General features: G+C 44.2%; 2 non-coding genes across 2 annotated transcripts; both read right to left on the bottom strand.

Annotated features, from left to right (window-relative positions):
• Positions 1–2736: 2736 nt before the first annotated feature.
• trnav-cac (transfer RNA valine (anticodon CAC)) lies at positions 2737–2809 on the bottom strand. Its single transcript has one exon. It is a non-coding gene; the product is annotated as a tRNA-Val (tRNA).
• Positions 2810–3701: 892 nt separating this feature from the next.
• trnav-cac (transfer RNA valine (anticodon CAC)) lies at positions 3702–3775 on the bottom strand. The gene has a single exon. It is a non-coding gene; the product is annotated as a tRNA-Val (tRNA).
• Between the last annotated feature and the right edge of the window lie 11011 nt (positions 3776–14786).

Below are 14786 nucleotides of genomic sequence, written 5' to 3'. Positions count from 1 at the left end.
CCGGGGATGTTCTCTCGGGAAGGTCTTTTTGGGGCCCTAGCTTGTTCATAATCCTTTAGTTTGTGAGTTCTTTTACCAAGTCAGGACATTTTTTAATTTATTTTTTATTTTTCCAACAACCCACAATAGTAAGGCGTTTTGTGTCTATTATAACATTAAATACTGTACAATTCGTTAGTAAGGGTATTAATAAGGGTGTTTTGGCTCTCTATCACCAGGTTTTGCCCCACTAACACAAGTCTTTGATTTTGTAACAAAGTATGTAGCAACTCATGCTGACCTTCAGGAAGTAGCTCCGGGGGCTGGTGGCCTGGCTCAGCTTCAAAGGATGGTCGCTCCGGTAAATCTCGGTCGAAGGAGGCAGGGAGCGAGCGTATACTCATGGACGGAGACCAAGAAGGCCCTTGCGGTGACACCCTGGCCAAGCGCGGGGTACTGTTCCGCGTTTCTGTAGCCAAGAAATGGGTCTGGGGGAACGATGTTGAAACCAGGCCGTCGTTGGGTGGTGTGTCAGCCCTGACTGACGGCGACCCATGAGGTTGTTGGATGCCTCTATTTGTTCCGCCCGACAATGCGGCGGGCTGAATCTGGGGTGTTGAATTACCCCCAGAAGGCTGTGGCCTGAGTAGATGTTGGGGGGTCTCCATGACCACCGTGGGGGATCCTCTTGGTGATCTCACCGGGGAAGATGTTTGATCCCACTTAGACGGGGTAATTGTTCTCAATAGCTCATCCACAGAATGACTATCCCAAGAGTCTTGGGAAGAATAAAAATATACATTACATTTACATCTTTAAACGGCGACAGAAATCAAACTTAAAACAACATGTCCAGGACATTCAAAACCTTTAGCTTTTTTAGACCTTTGAAAATAGCCTTAGACATTCAATACAACGCAATATTATTTACAGACAATATATTTATTAGGACTTGATAATAAATGTAAAACAGAGAAGCCGCTGTAAATAAACTGTAAATAAACTGTTTCTTAAATGTTTCTTTAAAAACTGTAATATTGTTAATAAAACACACACACACACAACAACATTTCATTTTTAAACGAACCTTCCAAGTGTAAACGATTCCTGATCCCGGGACTTCCTGTTTCACAAACGTTTTCACGATCTGTTTAAATATTAAATACAATGAACACCTTCAAGCCTTTTCCTACAACCACTTTAAAACAGAAGTATAATAGCGGGAGATAAGTCAAACAACTTACTAAACCCTTTCGGACGGCTTTACTTCCTAACCAGACGGTACGGCAATCGGTCATTTCTAAACACGTTCCCCAGAAACAAGCCTAGACCTGTCCGGACTTCTAAAGATCTTTCCCAGAACCCCCCGCCCTATAGGAAACGCTTAAATCGCTTAAATATTAGCCCTCAACGGGCAAACAAAGCCCTTTTAAAAACATTAAAGTTTGAAAGATCTTACTTACCTCCACAGAATAATCGTTTCTTATTTTTTTTGGCTGGTTTAGCTTTTTGCACCGCTGTGAAGGTAAGAGACATGTTTAACCTTTAACCACACCGCTTTATAAAAAGCTTTAACCTCTTACAGGCTGCAGATATATACTCACAGCTATCAGATACCGGGGCTGACGGCCTTTCAGATTCTTGAAAGGTTACTGTTCTAGTAGGTAAAACGAAACAAGCCCTCGATGTGGAAGGCCTTTCGTTGTCTCGAACCACGTTTCTTAATACTGTTAGACAGGATAATTTTTTAAAATTAACAAAACTGGACTCAAACATCTTACAGAAACGTTATACAAACAAACAGGGGTTTAGTTCTTACCCGGTCGGCAGACAGCCTGTCTAGGGACAACCACTTCTCTTGGTCGATCCTCGGAGACATTAATCACAGGCCTTTCGATAGTATCTGTGTAATTAAAGAGACCGGCATTAATATATATTAAAACGTTTTCATAACTCTAATGAGCCTCTTCAAAACCACACACACCCATACATAAGAACCCATGAGCGCAAACACAAAAATCTTACCGTCGTTGTTCCAGATTATCTCCTCAGCGTTGGGAAATAACTGCTGTTGACTGGCTGAAAAATAATTTTACAGAACTTAAAACAGATGTTATAGCCTTATTTACAATACATGCACACAACACGCTCTGAGTCAATGAAAATAATCTGAAGCTATTGTGCCTTCTACACCTTACGGTAGCAACAAATCTAACTACTGCTTTACTTTAACATTAATAATGACGGCGACTACGACGACAACAAGAATAACAACAACAACATCATCATCATCAGATTTTAATTAAAAGTGGCTACACCAGCGTTTACAATTTCAACCTGTCGATGGACGAACGCTCTGAGTGCACCGATTTCGGGACACTTCGGAAACTCTTTCAAAGGCAGGACGACCTGCGCTCTGACAGTGCCTGCGTTTAGCCCTACAAGGTGATGCTGAATGGCTTGTTCAAACGGCTGGTGGTCTTCCGTCACCACCAGACTATCAGAGCTATACTGCGCCTTCAACTACATAAGAGTAACAGCAATGTCGCCGATCCTGCTACGGTCGTATTGTAACGCAATAACATGTATCGATTTTAAAAGTGTCAGTTCCAGTGCCTCGCAAAGCTACCCTTCTGCGATCGTTTGTTCTCAAGGTCAGGATTTCTTGCCACTCCGAGGAAGAGAAAACGACGGCCGGCCTTGGGGCAGAGAGATGGCGAAGGGGTAACACGGCACTGGCACGCGTGCACCGCGGGTTGTTTCCGCCCGGTTTCGAACCAGGGACCTTTCGCGTGTGAGGCGAACGTGATAGCCACTACACTACGGAAACCGACCCGTCCTGGTGTTTCAAATGGCTCCCATCGAAGCCGGCTGGTAAAACGCGCACAGGGGTTTCCCGTGGGCCAGCCTGTGAGATAAAGGTTTCTATTTTCACTGACCTATTTTGCATTGCTCAAGGGCACATCAGGACACTTTGGAAACTCTTTCAAAGGAAGAACGCCCTGAGCTATGACAAGACTTACACTTACCCCAACAAGGTGATGCTCAATGGCTTGTTCAAACAGCTGCTGCTCGTCTTGTGCCACCATCAGACAATCACAAAGCTATTGTGCCTTCTACACCTTACGGTAGCAACAAATCTAACTACTGCTTTACTTTAACAATAATAATGACGGCGACCACGACGACAACAAGAAAAACAAGAACAACAACAACAACAAGAACAAGAACAACAACATCATCATCATCATCATCATCATATTTCAATTAAAAGTGGCTACACCTGCGTTTACTATTTCAACCTGTCGACGGACGGACGCTCTGAGTGCACCAATTTCGGGACACTTAGGAAACTCTATCAAAGGCAGGTCGCCCTGCGCTCTGACAGTGCCTGCACTTAGCCCAACAAGGTGATGCTGAATGGCTTGTTCAAACGGCTGGAGGTCCTCCGTCACCACCAGACTATCAGAGCTATACTGCGCCTTCGACTACATAAGAGTAACAGCAATGTCGCTGATCCTGCTACGGTCGTATTGTAACAGCTACAACATGTATCGATTTTAAAAGTGTGAGTTCCAGCGCCTCGCAAAGCTACCCTTCTGCGATCGTTTATTCTCAAGGTCAGGATTTCTTGCCACTCCGAGGAAGAGAAAATGACGGCCGGCCTTGGGGCAGAGAGATGGCGACGGGTAACATGGCACTGGCACGCGTGCACCGCGGGTTGTTTCCGCCCGGTTTCGAACCGGGGACCTTTCGCGTGTGAGGCAAACGTGATAGCCACTACACTACGGAAAACGACCCGTCCTGGCGTTTCGAATGCCTCCCATCGAAGCAGGCTGATAAAACGCGCACAGGCGTTTCCCGTGGGCCAGCCTGTGAGATAAAGGTTTCTATTTTCACTGACCTATTTTGCATTGCTAAAGGGCACATCAGGACACTTCGGAAACTCTTTCAAAGGCAGGACGCCCTGCGCTCTGACAGTGCCTGCACTTAACCCAACAAGGTGATGCTGAATGGCTTGTTCAAACGGCTGGTGGTCTTCCGTCACCACCAGACTATGAGAGCTATACTGCGCCTTCAACTACATAAGAGTAGATAGTAGGGGTTTTTGGGCGCGGCCTATTTTGTTATGACGTATGCCCTAAGCTTATTAATATTCCTACGTCATAATTGGGGGGCGTGATTTTAGGTAGAGTTATTTCCTTAATTATTCCTACGTCATATCCGTCAGAAAGTGTGCACCCATAAAACCCTGAACAACAAGGCCACCCATAAATACCCCCACCCCTCTGAAGGCAATGCCCCGAAACTCTCCTCTCTATTTAAGAACCCGCGCTTCTTTTAGGCAATACCTCTTTAATTCTCAGCTTCTGAAACATCCCGCTTCTTCAACATGTCCAGCGACATCAACATGAAACCCCGCAAGAAACAATCCCGGGCAAGGGTTCCTGTACTCACCAATTTGAAGATTGAACGCTCCTGGGTGTTGTTCTGGGGGGCTCGACGGGGTAACCGCTTTAAAAGGGATCCCAGCTATGTTGGAGTGGAGCTTCTTGCTTTGGGAGAGAAGGAGGGTACGTTGGAACCTTTTGAGACGGTAATTGAATACTCTTATGAGGACTGGTTGAAGGTGATGGCCTGGAGAGATCTGGGGCTTGTGGATAAGACTCTAGAAGGCTTGCAAGAGGGTCCAAGAGAATGCGAAATGGAGTCTCCGACTCAGGGTTTTGAAAGGTGTGAATGGGAAAGCTTGCAGAACTACGACAGACGACGTGTGGGGTTTTGGAGGGGGGTCTGACGGCTCAGGGGCTACTCTCTTCTAAGAGGGCGGTGTGTCGTGACGTAGTGAAGAGATAGGATAAAAGGTGCAACAATTCATTCATGGTTTAAAATTAAAGAGAATGTCTTACCCGAAAGCTGCGGACGTCGACAGGCTCTACAGGCCTCTTCAAACCCGGGATCACCCCTGGTTCTATTCCCCAGATTTTGTATACACTCTGGAACCCTTTGACTGTGGTTACTCTCCAAGACCTCAGACCCCGGTCCCTCAGGACGAAACAACATGCGGTGCGATGGATGTCCAAATGAGTCTCGGGGATCCCCAGCCTCTGGAGCTCATGGAGGGCCTCGATTTTGCCGAATTGTCTAACGTCTGTGCGTCTCAGGAGGGGGTCAGTCCAATGGATGGAGAAACACCCCACAAACCACCAGGCGACCCAATGAGCATCGGACTGTCCCGGGGGCGTGATGAAGACGCAGGATTCTTGCCCGGGGTATGTGACCAAGTAAGCAGAGTGGTTAAAAGCACCCTGGTGTATATTCTGAGTGCTCTCATCGACCGAGCTCTGAAAGAAGTCTGTCGGGGGTGTGAAGTGAATCACCCCAGTCAGTTGAGACACAGTTGTTTGTTTGAACCAGACCGTTACTATTTCCTGTTCTATTTCAACGTGTTTTACAGAAGACTGAACAAACCGTGGCTGAAACCGGCACTAATCAAGGCGCTCTCTTACTCCCACATACATGTCACTGTGGGACAAGTCCAGAAAATCATAGATGAGATTTTGCTGGAGCTGAAAAAGGAGCCGTTTATAATAGAGAAACTTGGGCAGCTGCTCAATGACCTGGATGAGCCGAGTAGAAAAACCGCTGGCAAGCTAAAAGCTTATTTCTTCCGTAAAGAAGTTAAAGCTGGGGGCAGCGACGAAGAATTCGACATCTACGCCACTGATTCAGACTCTGACCTGAACTAAGGGACTTTGAACATGGGGAATGTTCTGGACTGCTTCTGCAACTGGTTCTGTCATCAACACTCAGCAGCTAACCTGAGAGCGCTATTACACCATGTGCTTGACAGAAAAGTAGCCAACGCGAGCCTTTTCTCTACAGATTTAACCATCGATGAGGATCAACTTTCAAACCTGGAAAAGTGAATGGCTGCTGTAACAAAGACCGGGGGGTACGAACACTGGGATGAAGGGCTCAAGGGGGCCAAGAATGATATTAGGCCATTTCATCAACATCTGTATGACCTTTTACTGAGCATGTTTAATACACCTCTGTTTACTTTTAAAATAGGTCATATTGTTGTTTTATTTACATATGTAACTGAGGTGTGTGCCTACAAGATAAAGAAACAGGTATATTTGTTGATATAGATCAAGTAACCAATCATCTGATTTCTTTTTGTCTGGACCGTAGAAAAAATTGTTGTGTATGTTATACTTTTCTCAAATGTCTAAAAAGGGGTATCTGCTCTCCTGAAGTTGAATAAAAAACCTTGTATAAAAACTTTGCGCATAGTGTGGGTCTGTGTGGTTATTTGACAGAATGACTCGGCAAGCTCCCCAAATGCAGGAACTATACTACAACCCAGCCAAGATTGGGGGTTTGGCGGGTAAGAAGGGTTTTCAAAGAGGACTCGCTGAGGCCGGAGTGAAGGTTAATGATGTGGTTGTTTCAGAATGGTTACGGGAACAAGACGCCTATACCTTACATAAACCTCTCAGGATTAACTTTAAAAGAAACCGCGTATATGCAACTGACATAGATTCACAATGGCAAATGGATCTAGTCGATATGTCAAATTTATCAAAACATAACAATGGTCACAAATTGATGTTGATGTGTATCGATGTGTTATCAAAATATGCCTGGGCTCGCATTCTACATAATAAAACAGGTCGGGCGGTGACAAGGGCCTTTGAGGATATATTGTCCCAGGGTCGATGTCCTAAAAAACTGCAGACTGATAAAGGAAAAGAGTTTCTCAACAGAGAATTTCAGAATCTACTGAAGAGACACAAAATACATCATTTCACCACCGGTAATGAGCTTAGGGCATCGGTAGTGGAGAGGTTTAACCGCACCATAAAGACCAAAATGTGGAGATATTTTACAGCGGTCAACACGTTCAAGTATTTTGATAAAGTTCAGGATTCTATCGATGCTTACAACCAAGGGTATCACACCAGTATTAAAATGAAGCCTTTAGATGTTGATCAAAGTAATTCTTTTAAGGTCTATAAAAAATTATACCGACCATTTATTAAGAAGGGAAAAACTACTTATTAGTTCAACATCGGTGATGTGGTTCGCGTTTCAAAGCTAAGGAGTACTTTTGCCAAAGGTTATGAACAAACATTTTCTGACGAATATTTTACAGTTACCGAACAGTTGGCTAGAGACCCCCCCGTGTACCGGTTAAAAGACTATGACAGGGAGGATATAGAAGGAACGTTTTACGAAGCCGAGTTACAAAAAATTATTGTGGGTAAAGACAGTGTATACAGAGTTGAAAAGATATTAGCTGAAAAAACCCAGAACCGGAAAAAATATGTGTTGATGAAATGGCTTGGATGGCCTGAAAAGTTCAATAGTTGGGTCCCGGAACAACAGGTTTGCGATATTCAATCCTTATTACAACATGCCCGCGGGTGTGTTGGGGGCATTACTTTCGATTCTCAAGATGGAATCAGGAGGCTTCTACGTGACTCTACCCAGTAATGCCTCTCTCGATATATATCCTAAAAATGAAATATCCAGTTACACGGTACAATTTGGAAAATCTATAGATCTAAGGGGGTCGTGGGAAGTGGGGTTGGCGGAAATACAGTATCCTTACACTTGGGCTGTTTTACAAGATAAGGATGCCACCTTCGCCATTTTTGATGATGTTAAAAAGAGTCAATGGACATTCACGATACAAGGAGGTTATTATGACAATGTGGATAAAATATTAGATGAGATGCATAAACAGTTCTCAGAAGGCACCCCCAACATCAAGCTATATTACAACCCTATTAAAAACAGAGTGTACAAGGTGTCAAAACCAGGTATTAGCATTCAAACCAGCGGCCAACTGGGGCGTATATTTGGGTTCTATTCTGACACAGAGAGCAGGTTCTCAGAAGTGGTGGGGCGGCTTTTACACTCTTTATGTGTATACGGATATCATAACCCACCAGAGGGTCGGGGATAGTTATGTCCCCCTTTTGAGAAATGTACTTATTAAAGGTAAAAGCAATGACATGGTCACAATTACTTATGACAAACCACACTACGTACCAGTCTCAAATACCCACTTTGACAACATCACGATCGAAGTAAAATCGGATCAGAATATCAACGTACCCTTCCGCTTCAGTAAAGTTAATGTCAAACTACATTTTCGACCCCTGAAACAGTTTGTACATTATTAAAATGGCTACCTCGAGGGGTTATGTAGATCCTAGCGCCTATGTGGATTATTACAAGATGCAAGATGGAACGGCTTGCCCGGTATTGTAGGAGCCCCCACAATGTATGGCGCCGGTCTAGGAGGACTCTTTCGTGGTCTCTTTAGAATGGCCATACCCCTGCTTAAGAGAGGCTTTGCTATAGCCAGACCCCACTTGAAATCAGCGGCTAAAAATATTGTTAGTGACGTGTTCACCAATGTTATGAACCGGCCAGCTAGCCATGAGCATCAGGAGGGTTCGGGTCTCATGGTAATGGCGAGGAGGGGGGGGTAAAAGAAGAAACAGCATGTGTCCACCAGGGGGCGACAAAGATCCGTGGCTAACAAAAAACGAAGAATCTCTCATTCTCCAACATATCGTGGAAACACTCGGAGAAGGAAGCAGCACAAGAAAAAACCTGCAAAAAGAAAGTCTCAAAGAAAGAAAAATAGAGCCTCAGGATACATCTTTTAAACATGTCTTTTGTCCATCGGAAGAGTCTATCGGAAGAATGCGTCAAATCAGAACTGGATCTGTTTACAGTTCCATACACTCAAACGAGTATAGATAAGATCATATATGTAGAGATTCCCCCTCTTTCTGCAATTTCAGACACGGCCCCTCTGGAGTTTTTTATAGCTGGCAATGGCGAGGATTATATTGATTTGAATAACACATTTATTTTAATGAACTGTAAAGTGACTGATGAGGATGGCGATGCAATCGAGAAGACGACCAACGCTGGGGTCATCAATTACCCGGTGGCCACCATGTTTTCACAGGTGGATGTGACCCTGGGAGATCGGCTCATTAGTCAAAGCAGCAATACTTACCCCTATAGAGCCATGATGGAGTGTATACTTAATTATAGTGAGGAGACCCTAAGCAAACAGTTCAGCCCCGGCCTTTTCTTCAAAGACATCCCGGAAGCTATGGACGACAAGGATCCAGAGGGACTCAATAAGGGTTTGCAAAAAAGAATGGCCTTTTCAACAGAAGGGAGGACCTTTGAGCTAATGGGGCATATCCATGCAGACATATTTTTCCAAGAAAAACTCATGCTCAACGGGGTAGACATTAAAATTAAAATGATCCGTAGTAAAAGTGCTTTTTGTCTGATGACCCCTGATACTGAAAAATATAAACTGACCATATTATCGGCCTCGCTGTTTGTGAAAAAAGTGTCCGTCTCCCCGGCGGTTAAACTAGGACACGCGCAGGCGTTAATGACGGCAAACACCAAGTACCCGATCGAAAGAGTCTATATGAAAGTCCACAGTATCCCCGCAGGGACACGGGTGATGAACCAGGAAAATCTGTTTCTAGGACAGCTCCCAAAACAGGTTATTATAGGTCTCGAAGATAATGATGCATTTACCGGGGTTTACAACAAGAACCCCTTTAACTTTAAACATTATAACGCGGAATTTATAGCGTTGTACGTCGATGGTGTGCAGGTTCCATCCAGACCTTTTCAACCTGACTTTGAAAACGGCAATGCGGTTCGTGAATATGACAGTCTAGTACTGGCTACGGGTCGCCATCTCAAGGATCAAACTCCCGGCTGATCGATCGCCGGGAATACTGCAGCGGTTACACCCTGTACGGTTTCAACCTGACCCCTGACGAAGAGTGTGGACAACATTTTTCACAGATGAAGACGGGCAATATGCGTTTGGAGATGCGTTTCAAGCAGCCTCTACCACGCACTGTAAATATGGTCGTGTATGCAGTGTTTGACAACATTATTGAGGTGAATCAGAGGAGAAACGTTATGTATGATTATTATTAAAATGAACACCAGAGAGCTCAACCACATCATGAATGCCCTGGCCAGCTCACGGAAACTGTTTCAAGGAGTCTACACCTGCGATCAGCTGCCTAAATTTAAGATCAAGAATTTACCTGCAATGTACATAATCAACACACACCCTAAAAACATGCCCGGAGAACATTGGCTGGCTATTTATCTAAGGGAGGACCACCGTGGTGAATTTTTTGATTCCTATGCAAACCCCCCGGATTTCAGACCTTTCCCTCGGAAGATCAATAACTTTCTGCTCAACAACTGTCAAGAAACCATTTACAGCGGTCGTCAAGTACAAAGTCTTCAGACCTTCACTTGTGGTCAACACTGTGTGTTTTTCTTATATCATAGATCTAAAGGAAGGTCATACCCCGATATTATGGCCTTGTACAGTGAGGATTTAGGCCAAAATGATAAAAAAGTGGCAGAGTTTGTCAGGACACTGTGGACCCCCCCTTATAACACAATGACTTACGACCCTAGCCAGCCGTGTATACAGATGGGGTGTTCTTGTGAGGATTTTAAAAGATGTCATGCGTGTTAAGGTGAAAAAATAATGAAAACAGCCTTTGAATCATTAGTTTTGTTTTTATTCAACACAATTCTTATACAAAGCAGGGGTTATGGTATAAATAAATGTACAACATTTGAAAAATAAAAAATAAAAATAAAAAATTGTTTGTCGGGTCATTATTTACAGGGGAGACAAATAAAAACATGAGATTAATAAGCTTCCCAACAATGGATAGATCCTGAGGATGGTCGCTCAGCATGGTCAGAGTAATGAGATATCGGAGTCAGATCAGGCTCCACCTCTTTACACAGACGGATTTTTTGTCGCGTTTCCTGGTTAGGAACTGTTGATTGGGGCATGTTCAGACAGGCCATCGCCTGTAGGAAAGCATTCCAGCCTACAGGTCGGCGACTATCGGGTACCTTATTAGTGCTAGTGACACTCTTCAACAAATCAAACATGTGTGAACCTTTGATCACCGCAACATCTTTATCAACCGTTCCCCCCGCATCAGCCCCAGAACCATTTTCTTGAGAGGCCATGGTTAAAGTTAAAATGTTTTGATCTTTTTCACCCTGTCTAACCAGACGGAGGTAGCGCTGTAACGTGTTGGTATACAACTGGGCTTTGGAATACTGATTGAAATCGGCCCTGGCCTGTATAGCTTTCATTTCAGAGTCCAGGTTGTTTTCGGCCGTTTGTCTAATGGGCTCTGGCCCGACAACATTTTTTCTCAGTTTCTCAAGCTGCTCCTGAGGGATCAAAAACATTTTCTGAGCATATTCCATTATTAACCCACTCTGGAAGCTAGAAGACTGGTTAGGAAAGGCACGGCTATGCTCAACAGCGGTCCTATAAAACCCCCGGTTTGATTAATCTTCTTTCTTTTTCTTTTAATAGAATACTTCTTATTAGCGATGATCTTGATAACCGCTTTTTGTTTTTTGAGTTTAGAATGTTGAGAAGGGGTTAGGGGTATATTACCGCGTAAGATGTTAAAAGCTATTTCACACAGGGTCTCGATCAAATCCGAGGGGGCCCCTGCCAGCACAGCTTTCCTATGGCGCGGGCTCCTCTCAAATAACATTTGCAAAAGCGGCAGATTTCTTTTAATCCGAACAGACATTCTTATTTATTTCCTTTTCTTTAGCACATAGACTGCCGGCCAATCGTGCGGGCACAAACCTGTTCTTAGGGGAAAGTCTTCTGGGGTTTGTGCATTTAATTCCGCAATCAAGTACCCGTAGGGTTTTTTGGTGGCATCCTCAAATGCCTCCAAAAAGAACTTGGTCTGGTTAGGGTACATTTGACGAGCCAAGACGGTGACCTGTAGTTTATCTCTGGGGTTTTTAAAAAGAATTATATAATTGGCATATAAATTAATAGTGCGGCTTTTTTTACCTTGAAAAAATAGATTTTGAACTAAATAAATAATACTTAAATTCCTATGATGAGTGTACTTTGTGAAAGCTTTTTCCACTTCACTGTTGTCACCGGCCTGCTCCATCAGGTCATCAAGGATCACTAGGTTAGTATTACCGGGCGGGAACAAGTCATCGCCACACAACGAGGCGGGGAGACCTTGCACAAATTTCAGATTATTTTTTTTCGAAGCCAAATCATCGTAGAGAGGTTGCCAGCAAGAGAAACACCACACTATGTTGTCAAGAGCTTGGGACACGGTTGCGTCCACATCTTCTATGATGTTCTTTATAAGATAGCTCTTCCCCGAATTGGAGGGACCGGCTATAATACAGGAGAAAGGGTGTTGAAGTCTGTTTTCAAAACCACCGCTAATATCCATAAGGCAGAGTGGTATAATCAGTCTTCAACACTCTTTTATTGTACACCACCCTGAACCGTTTGTTTAGTGATCTATTTTCCAACGTGTACCCCTTTTTATTGCGATAGATCTGATTTCCGGCTGTAATAATCTCACGAGGAGGCGCGTCTTTCTCGGTTACAAAACTTTCTACCAGGGTCGTCAGAGACTTGATGTTAATGAGCTTGTTGTTACAATGGTTCAGAGTGAAACCCTTAACTTTCATACAGGTCTTACCCGCAGCCGTTCTGTATGCGTAAGTCTTAGGACCCCCTGAAACAAACTCCACTATGTGGTCCTGAGGATCTAGTTCGCTCGTTAACTCCCCAAGGTAGTCCCCGAGGGGAGGGACCCAATCCCCTGGCCTGGTGACAAAGATTACAGAGTCAGTATCATGATAGAGCGTGCGTTCCTGCAACTGATCCATTAAGTTGTACAGTTCAAGCCGGGCGTAAGCCGTGGTAAAAACCGCTATGAAAACATTAACGTTCCCCTGTTTGGTGGGGAAATCTTTAGGGGCCCTCCACTGGACCTGTGCCACGTGGTCATTTAAGAATTGAAAGTGTGATACTGCATGTTGTTTGGAAAACATAAATTCTATAAACTGTTCAGGGGTTTTAATCAAGGTTGTGTTTAGACGGTAATTTCTTTCCCCAAACTTACCCCACAGACTGTTTAAAATCAGTTTGGACATTTGTCTCTTGGCGGGGTTTACAGTTATGTTCCCCAGCTCTAGACGGATCCCTTCCTTTTCAAAATATTGCTAAACGTATCGCTCTTTGGCCGCGGAGTCAACACACCATGAGGGATAGCCCGATGCCTCCTGTTTCCCTTTCAGATGGGTCATAATGTAATCAGCAAAAAGAGTATCAGATTTTTCAGAAAAATGCCAAACCTCATACACCTTACCGACTCTGTAACCTTTCTCCACCGCCTTGTCAAGCTCAATGCTACACCAGACACCCGTCAGCGCTCTCTCTTCATCACTGTGCAGACAAGAGGTAGTTTGATTTTCAGTTTCCACACACGTTCTACACAGAGGGAACATCAATTTTCCCGAACACCTGTAAGGCAACACGGGTAAGAACAGCTCGCGAGGAGGGTACATGGTGACTTTGATCAAACCAAAGTAATGTCCGATTTCGAGAAAGTCACGATAAACAATGGTTGGACGCCCCACCGGGTACATTTTGGTCTTGTTGACATAAGGGTACAGACTGGTGAAATCATAGTAATCTACTCTCTCACCCTCCTTTACCTCATAATGTAAACAGAGGGCGTTGGTACGACCCCCAAATAACGCATCCCGGGGCTCAAGACGTTCAGGAAAGTCCAAGGTTTCCATAAACCGTTGTACCCCCGCATCCTGTTGCTTCAGGGTCGTCCACTCGTGTTCCCAAATCACCAGCACGTTCAAACCATAGGTGTTTTTTAAAGTTTCAATTCGTTCCTGGAAATCATAGTACATATCACTGCAGAGTTTTTGTGTTACGGGGTTAAAGGTGTTTGGGTCGAAGCACTGAGGACAGCCATGGTAAATACAACCTGCAAACTCATAAGCGGTACGCCGCCCGGACACGTCGCTAAAACCGTCTAAGTAGTAAGGCCCCATTTTGACTTCCCCTTGATTTAAAGCATGTCTGATGAAGATGTTATCCCCGGCACTCAGGTATTCCAGCCACTGTATGGAGACAGTCGAAAAGTTCTTTTGTCTAGCACGATAGTTGTCAGAAGTGGTGACCGCTATAGTGTTTTTCTGCAAGAAATTGGACCGATACATTTTCATGCAGAGAGACGCTATGGTCACACTTTGCAAAGGGTCGAGACCCGATGTGTTGATAACCTCGGCGCGGAAACGCACACAGGCTTCTTTAAGGATCACCACATCATTTTTACAATAAGCAGCCATCTCTTCTCGGTCATCAAAAACACCTCCCTTAACCGTATTGTACCATTTAAAGAATTCCTCCCTCTCATGAGACATCATAGTATCAACCCCATAATAAGTGGCGGGCAGGTAGGACCCTCGATAATTTTGAGTGTCCATAGTATTAAAAAAATGGCAGAACCAACCTTTCTTCTGAGCCTCAAAACCCAGAGCCTTAGGCAAAGCGCTCAATTTCATGGGGATGAAATTTAACGAGTCTATGTAACGTTAGTTGAAAGCTTCGTCGGTGAAACACATGATCTTGCTACCCTGATCTATTATTTTTGGGGTCACCCCATTTTCCACCAGATACTTCATCAAAATGTAAGAATCATAACCCTTAGCATTGTGGGCAATAAATGTGTAATTGAGGTATTTTGGACCGCGATACCGCGTAAAGAAATCCCTGACACAACTCTCACCGCTAGCTGACCACTCACGATCCAACATGTCAATACAGAGTATATAATTAGCAACGTGGACCCCGTTTTCTTGCCGGCATTCAAAAGCAAAAAAGACAT

The sequence above is a fragment of the Amia ocellicauda genome (genome assembly GCF_036373705.1).
Source record: "Amia ocellicauda isolate fAmiCal2 chromosome 11 unlocalized genomic scaffold, fAmiCal2.hap1 SUPER_11_unloc_1, whole genome shotgun sequence".
Classification (NCBI taxonomy): domain Eukaryota; kingdom Metazoa; phylum Chordata; class Actinopteri; order Amiiformes; family Amiidae; genus Amia; species Amia ocellicauda.
The sequence above is the reverse complement of the archived record's forward strand: the minus strand, read 5'-3'. Positions and strand labels throughout refer to the sequence as shown.